This window comes from Drosophila pseudoobscura, unplaced genomic scaffold (genome assembly GCF_009870125.1).
Source record: "Drosophila pseudoobscura strain MV-25-SWS-2005 unplaced genomic scaffold, UCI_Dpse_MV25 Unplacedtig00000072, whole genome shotgun sequence".
NCBI classification, from domain to species: domain Eukaryota; kingdom Metazoa; phylum Arthropoda; class Insecta; order Diptera; family Drosophilidae; genus Drosophila; species Drosophila pseudoobscura.
Window position 1 is genome coordinate 132,972 of NW_022881708.1, and position 8,512 is coordinate 141,483.

Consider the following 8,512-nt stretch of genomic DNA (forward strand, 5'->3'; position numbering starts at 1 on the left):
TCCTGTTGCAAAAAACTTATTTCCGGCGGCGAGAAGTTAATATCCCCGGCCTGACAACTTATTTGTGCTAACGAAATACGTCTCTCCGCTGGCGGAAAACTTATTTCCGGTGCCGGGAAATCTATATCCCCTGCCGGACAACTTATCTCTGCTAACGAAATACGTCTCTCCGCTGGCGGAAAACTTATCTCTGCTGACGAAATACATCTCTTAGTTTGCTGAAAACTTATCTCCGGCTGCGAGAAGTTTATATCCCTGGCCTGACAACTTATCACTGCTAACGAAATACGTCTCTCCGCTGGCGGAAAACTTAATTCCGGTGGCGGGAAATATATATCCCCTGCCGGACAATTTATCCCCGCTGACGAATTACGTTTCTCCGCCGCCAGACAAATAATCTCCGCTGGCAGCACATTGACCTCCGGTGGCGGGAAATCTATATTCCTTGCCGGACAACTTATCTCTGCTAACGAAATAAGTCTCTCCGCTGGCAGTAAACTTATCTCCGGTGGCGGGAAATATATATCCCCTGCCGGGCAACTTATCTCCGCAGACGAACTACGTTCCTCCGTCGGCAGAAAACTTATATCTGCTGGCAGAACATTTACCTCCGGCGGCGGAAAATCTATATCCGCTGCCGGACATCTTATCTCTGCTAACGAAATACATCTCTTCGCTGGCGGAAAACTTATCTGCGTTGGCGGAAATTTATATCCGCTGGCGGAAAACTTTTCTCCGATAACAGACATCTTATCTTCGCTGCCGGACAACTTATCTCTCTTGACAAAATACGTCTCTCCTCTTGCAGAATACTTATCTCCGGCGGCGAGAAATTTATATCCCCGGCCTGACAACTTATCTCTGCAAACGAAATACGTCTATCCGCTGGCGGAAAACTTATTTCCGGTGCCGGGAAATCTATATCCGCTGCCGGACATCTTATCTCTGCTGACGAAATACGTCGCTCCGCTGGCGGAAAACTTATTTCCGGTGCCGGGAAATCTATACCCCCTGCCGGAAAACGTATCTCTGCTGACGAAGTACGTGTCTCCGCTGGCAGAAAACTTATCTCCGGCGGCGAGAAGTTTATATTCCCTGCCAGACAACTTATTTCTGCTGACGAAATACGTCTCTCCGCTTGCGGAAAACTTATTTCCGGTGCCCGGAAATCTTTATCCGCTGCCGGACATCTTACCTCTGCTAACAAAATTCGTCTCTCCGCTGGCGAAAAACTTATCTCCGGTTGCGGGAAATTTATATCCGCTGGCGGAAAACTTTAATCCACGGGGGGAAATTTATATCCCCTGCCGGACATCTTATCTCGGCTGACAAAATACGTCTCTCCGCTTGCAGAAAACTTATCTCCGGCGGCGACAAATTTATATCCCCGGCCTGACAACTTATCTCTGCAAACGGAGTACGTCTATCCGCTGGCAGAAAACTTATCTCCGGCTGCGGGAAATCTATATCCCCTGCCAGACAACTTATCTCTGCTGACGAAATACGTCTCTCCGCTGGCGGAAAACTTATTTCCGGTGCCGGGAAATCTATACCCCCTGCCGGACAACTTATCTCTGCTGACGAAATACGTCTCTCCGCTGGCGGAAAACATATTTCCGGTGCCGGGAAATCTATACCCCCTGCCGGAAAACTTATCTCTGCTGACGAAGTACGTCTCTCCGCTGGCAGAAATCTTATCTCCGGCGGCGAGAATTATCCGCTGCCGGACATCTTATCTCTGCTAACAAAATTCGTCTCTCCGCTGTCGAACAACTTATTTCCGGTGCCGGGAAATCTATACCCCCTGCCGGAAAACTTATCTCTGCTGACGAAGTACGTCTCTCCGCTGGCAGAAAACTTATCTCCGGCGGCGAGAATTATCCGCTGCCGGACATCTTATCTCTGCTAACAAAATTCGTCTCTCCGCTGGCGAAAAACTTATCTCCGGTTGCGGGAAATTTATATCCGCTGGCGGAAAACTTTAATCCACGGGGGGAAATTTATATCCCCTGCCGGACATCTTATCTCTGCTGCCAAAATACATCACTTCGCTGGCGGAAAACTTATCTCTGCTCACAAAATACGTCTATCCGCTGGCGGAAAACTTATATCCGGTGGCGGGAAATTCATATCCGCTTGCGAAAAACTTTTCTCTAGAGGGGGAAATTTATATCCCCTGCCGGACAACTTATCTCTGCTGACAAAATACGTCTCTCCGCTGGCAGAAAACTTAACTCCGGTGGCGGGAAATTTATATCCGCTGGCGGAAAACTTTTCTTCAGAGGGGGAAATTTATAGCCCCTGCCGGACAACTTATCTCTGCTGACAAAATACGTCTCTCCGGTGGCGGAAAACTTATCTCCGGTGGCGGGAAATTTATATCCCCTGCCGGACAACTTATCTCTGCTGACAAAATACATCTCTCCGCTGGCGGAAAACTTATCTGCGGTGGCGGGAAATTTATATCCGCTGGCGGAAATCTTTTCTCCGCTGACAGACATCTTATCTTATTTTATCTTTGTTGACAAAATACGTCTTTCCGCGGGCAGAAAACTTATCTCCGGCGGCGTGAAATCTATATTCCCTGCCAGACAACTTATCTCTGCTGACGAAATACTTCTCTCCGCTGGCAGAAAACTTATCTCCGGTGGCGGGAAATTTCTATCCGCTGGCGGAAAACTTTTCTCCAGAGGGGAAAATTTATAGCCCCTGCCGGACAACTTATCTCCGCTGACGAACTACGTTTCTCCGCCGGCAGAAAACTTATCTCCGCTGGCAGAACATTTACCTCCGGCGGCGGATAATTTATATCCCCGGCCTGACAACTTATCTCTGCTGACGAAATACGTCTCTCCGCTGGCGGAAAACTTATTTCCGGTGGCGGAAAATCTATATCCCCTGCCGGACAACTTATCTCTGCTGACGAAATACATCTCTCCGCTGGCGGAAAACTTATCTCCGGTGGCGGAATATTTATATCCCCTGCCGGACAACTTATCACTGCTGACAAAATACGTCTCTACGCTGGCAGAAAACTTATCTCCGGTGGAGGGAAATTTATATCCCCTGCCGGACAACTTATCTCTGCTGACAAAATACGTCTCTCCGGTGGCGGAAAACGTATCTCCGGTGGCGGGAAATTTATATCCGCTGGCGGAAAACTTTTCTCCAGAGGGGGAAATTTATAGCCCCAGCCGGACAACTTATCTCTGCTGACAAAATACGTCTCTCCGGTGGCGGAAAACTTATCTACGGCGGCGGGAAATCTATATTCCCTGCCAGACAACTTATCTCTGCTGACGAAATACGTCTCTACGCTGGCAGAAAACTTATCTCCGGTGGAGGGAAATTTATATCCCCTGCCGGACAACTTATCTCTGCTGACAAAATACGTCTCTCCGGTGGCGGAAAACGTATCTCCGGTGGCGGGAAATTTATATCCGCTGGCGGAAAACTTTTCGCCAGAGGGGGAAATTTATAGCCCCTGCCGGACAACTTATCTCCGCTGACGAACTACGTTTCTCCGCCGGCAAAAAACTTATCTCCGCTGGCAGAACATTTACCTCCGGCGGCGGATAATTTATATCCCCGGCCTGACAACTTATCTCTGCTGACGAAATACGTCTCTCCGCTGGCGGAAAACTTATTTCCGGTGGCGGAAAATCTATATCCCCTGCCGGACAACTTATCTCTACTGACGAAATACATCTCTCCGCTGGCGGAAAACTTATCTCCGGTGGCGGGAAATTTATATTCCCTGCCAGACAACTTATCTCTGCTGACAAAATACGTCTCTCCGCTGGCAGAAAACTTATCTCCGGTGGCGGGAAATTTATATCCGCTGGCGGAAAACTTTTCTCCAGAGGGGGAAATTTATAGCCCCTGCCGGACAACTTATCTCTGCTGACAAAATACGTCTCTCCGGTGGCGGAAAACTTATCTCCGGTGGCGGGAAATTTATATCCGCTGGGGGAAAACTTTTCTCAGGAGGGGGAAATTTATAGCCCCTGCCGGACAACTTATCTCTGCTGACAAAATACGTCTGTCCGCTGGCAGAAAACTTATCTCCGGTGGCGGGAAATTTATATCCCCTGCCGGACAACTTATCTCTGCTGACGAAATACGTCTCTCCGCTGGCGGAAAACTTATCTCCGGTGGCGGGAAATTTATATCCCCTGCCGGACAACTTATCACTGCTGACAAAATACGTCTCTACGCTGGCAGAAAACTTATCTCCGTTGGAGGGAAATTTATATCCCCTGCCGGACAACTTATCTCTGCTGACAAAATAAGTCTCTCCGGTGGCGGGAAATTTATATCCGCTGGGGGAAAACTTTTCTCCAGAGGGGGAAATTTATAGCCCCTGCCGGACAACTTATCTCTGCTGACAAAATACGTCTCTCCGCTGGCAGAAAACTTATCTCCGGTGGCGGGAAATTTCTATCCGCTGGCGGAAAACTTTTCTCCAGAGGGGGAAATTTATAGCCCCTGCCGGACAACTTATCTCTGCTGACAAAATACGTCTCTCCGGTGGCGGAAAACTTATCTACGGCGGCGGGAAATCTATATTCCCTGCCAGACAACTTATCTCTGCTGACGAAATACGTCTCTCCGGTGGCGGGAAATTTATATCCGCTGGGGGAAAACTTTTCTCCAGAGGGGGAAATTTATAGCCCCTGCCGGACAACTTATCTCTGCTGACAAAATACGTCTGTCCGCTGGCAGAAAACTTATCTCCGGTGGCGGGAATTTTATATCCGCTGGCGGAAAACTTTTCTCCAGAGGGGGAAATTTATAGCCCCTGCCGGACAACTTATCTCTGCTGACAAAATACGTCTCTCCGGTGGCGGAAAACTTATCTACGGCGGCGGGAAATCTATATTCCCTGCCAGACAACTTATCTCTGCTGACAAAATACGTCTCTCCGCTGGTAGAAAACTTATCTCCGGTGGCGGGAAATTTATATCCGCTGGCGGAAAACTTTTCTCCAGAGGGGGAAATTTATAGCCCCTGCTGGACAACTTATCTCTGCTGACAAAATACGTCTCTCCGGTGGCGGAAAACTTATCTCCGGTGGCGGGAAATTTATATCCGCTGGGGGAAAACTTTTCTCAGGAGGGGGAAATTTATAGCCCCTGCCGGACAACTTATCTCTGCTGACAAAATACGTCTGTCCGCTGGCAGAAAACTTATCTCCGGTGGCGGGAAATTTATATCCCCTGCCGGACAACTTATCTCTGCTGACGAAATACGTCTCTCCGCTGGCGGAAAACTTATCTCCGGTGGCGGGAAATTTATATCCCCTGCCGGACAACTTATCACTGCTGACAAAATACGTCTCTACGCTGGCAGAAAACTTATCTCCGTTGGAGGGAAATTTATATCCCCTGCCGGACAACTTATCTCTGCTGACAAAATACGTCTCTCCGGTGGCGGGAAATTTATATCCGCTGGGGGAAAACTTTTCTCCAGAGGGGGAAATTTATAGCCCCTGCCGGACAACTTATCTCTGCTGACAAAATACGTCTCTCCGCTGGCAGAAAACTTATCTCCGGTGGCGGGAAATTTCTATCCGCTGGCGGAAAACTTTTCTCCAGAGGGGGAAATTTATAGCCCCTGCCGGACAACTTATCTCTGCTGACAAAATACGTCTCTCCGGTGGCGGAAAACTTATCTACGGCGGCGGGAAATCTATATTCCCTGCCAGACAACTTATCTCTGCTGACGAAATACGTCTCTCCGGTGGCGGGAAATTTATATCCGCTGGGGGAAAACTTTTCTCCAGAGGGGGAAATTTATAGCCCCTGCCGGACAACTTATCTCTGCTGACAAAATACGTCTGTCCGCTGGCAGAAAACTTATCTCCGGTGGCGGGAATTTTATATCCGCTGGCGGAAAACTTTTCTCCAGAGGGGGAAATTTATAGCCCCTGCCGGACAACTTATCTCTGCTGACAAAATACGTCTCTCCGGTGGCGGAAAACTTATCTACGGCGGCGGGAAATCTATATTCCCTGCCAGACAACTTATCTCTGCTGACAAAATACGTCTCTCCGCTGGTAGAAAACTTATCTCCGGTGGCGGGAAATTTATATCCGCTGGCGGAAAACTTTTCTCCAGAGGGGGAAATTTATAGCCCCTGCTGGACAACTTATCTCTGCTGACAAAATACGTCTCTCCGGTGGCGGAAAACTTATCTCCGGTGGCGGGAAATTTATATCCGCTGGGGGAAAACTTTTCTCCAGAGGGGGAAATTTATAGCCCCTGCCGGACAACTTATCTCTGCTGACAAAATACGTCTCTCCGGTGGCGGAAAACTTATTTCCGGTGGCGGGAAATTTATATACCCTGCCGGACAACTTATCACTGCTGACAAAATACGTCTCTACGCTGGCAGAAAACTTATCTCCGTTGGAGGGAAATTTATATCCCCTTCCGGACAACTTATCTCTGCTGACAAAATACGTATCTCCGGTGGCGGGAAATTTATATCCGCTGGGGGAAAACTTTTCTCCAGAGGGGGAAATTTATAGCCCCTGCCGGACAACTTATCTCTGCTGACAAAATACGTCTGTCCGCTGGCAGAAAACTTATCTCCGGTGGCGGGAAATTTATATCCGCTGGCGGAAAACTTTTCTCCAGAGGGGGAAATTTATAGCCCCTGCCGGACAACTTATCTCTGCTGACAAAATACGTCTCTCCGGTGGCGGAAAACTTATCTACGGCGGCGGGAAATCTATATTCCCTGCCAGACAACTTATCTCTGCTGACAAAATACGTCTCTCCGCTGGTAGAAAACTTATCTCCGGTGGCGGGAAATTTATATCCGCTGGCGGAAAACTTTTTTTCAGAGGGGGAAATTTATAGCCCCTGCCGGACAACTTATCTCTGCTGACAAAATACGTCTCTCCGGTGGCGGAAAACTTATTTCCGGTGGCGGGAAATTTATATACCCTGCCGGACAACTTATCACTGCTGACAAAATACGTCTCTACGCTGGCAGAAAACTTATCTCCGTTGGAGGGAAATTTATATCCCCTTCCGGACAACTTATCTCTGCTGACAAAATACGTATCTCCGGTGGCGGGAAATTTATATCCGCTGGGGGAAAACTTTTCTCCAGAGGGGGAAATTTATAGCCCCTGCCGGACAACTTATCTCTGCTGACAAAATACGTCTGTCCGCTGGCAGAAAACTTATCTCCGGTGGCGGGAAATTTATATCCGCTGGCGGAAAACTTTTCTCCAGAGGGGGAAATTTATAGCCCCTGCCGGACAACTTATCTCTGCTGACAAAATACGTCTCTCCGGTGGCGGAAAACTTATCTACGGCGGCGGGAAATCTATATTCCCTGCCAGACAACTTATCTCTGCTGACAAAATACGTCTCTCCGCTGGTAGAAAACTTATCTCCGGTGGCGGGAAATTTATATCCGCTGGCGGAAAACTTTTTTTCAGAGGGGGAAATTTATAGCCCCTGCCGGACAACTTATCTCTGCTGACAAAATACGTCTCTCCGGTGGCGGAAAACTTATCTCCGGTGGCGGGAAATTTATATCCGCTGGGGGAAAACTTTTCTCAGGAGGGGGAAATTTATAGCCCCTGCCGGACAACTTATCTCTGCTGACAAAATACGTCTGTCCGCTGGCAGAAAACTTATCTCCGGTGGCGGGAAATTTATATCCGCTGGGGGAAAACTTTTCTCCAGAGGGGGAAATTTATAGCCCCTGCCGGACAACTTATCTCTGCTGACAAAATACGTCTGTCCGCTGGCAGAAAACTTATCTCCGGTGGCGGGAAATTTATATCCGCTGGCGGAAAACTTTTCTCCAGAGGGGGAAATTTATAGCCCCTGCCGGACAACTTATCTCTGCTGACAAAATACATCTCTTCGCTGGCGGAAAACTTATTTACGGTTGCGGGAAATCTATATCCCCTGCCGGACAACTTATCTCTGCTGACAAAATACGTCTCTCCGCTGGCGGAAAACTTATCTACGCAGACGACTTACGTTTCATGCAATGACTGCATCTTTCAAGAGGCGATGCAATTACTGCACCGTCAAGTGGCACGTGTGACACCAGCAGAAGGCTGTTACGCGCGGATCCCAGACAAAACGCAGCCCTCCTCCCGCCCAACCGACCAAGGGGCGCTGCCGCATGACGCGCGGTGCGTAGCCGAACCAAACGCGAACATGCAAGAAAGATAAATATTAGACTAACATTCGAGGAAAATTAGCACTAAACTTACTAAGAAACTAAGCATGCAATCAAAATACAAATACCACTACATTTACTAATTAATAGAAAGGTGTGTAAGGATTAATAATTTAATAAGAGGAAGAGAATTAGTGTTGGATATAATATGGTAGAGGGAATTATAATCCGAGCATAAGACCCTAAACGGTTCATGCAAGGAATAATTCGATCTACAAAGTGGAAGGAACAACGGTATAAAATTTCTAGTCAGTCTAATAGGAATCGTGAAGTTTATGTGGCTCAACAGATCAGGGCT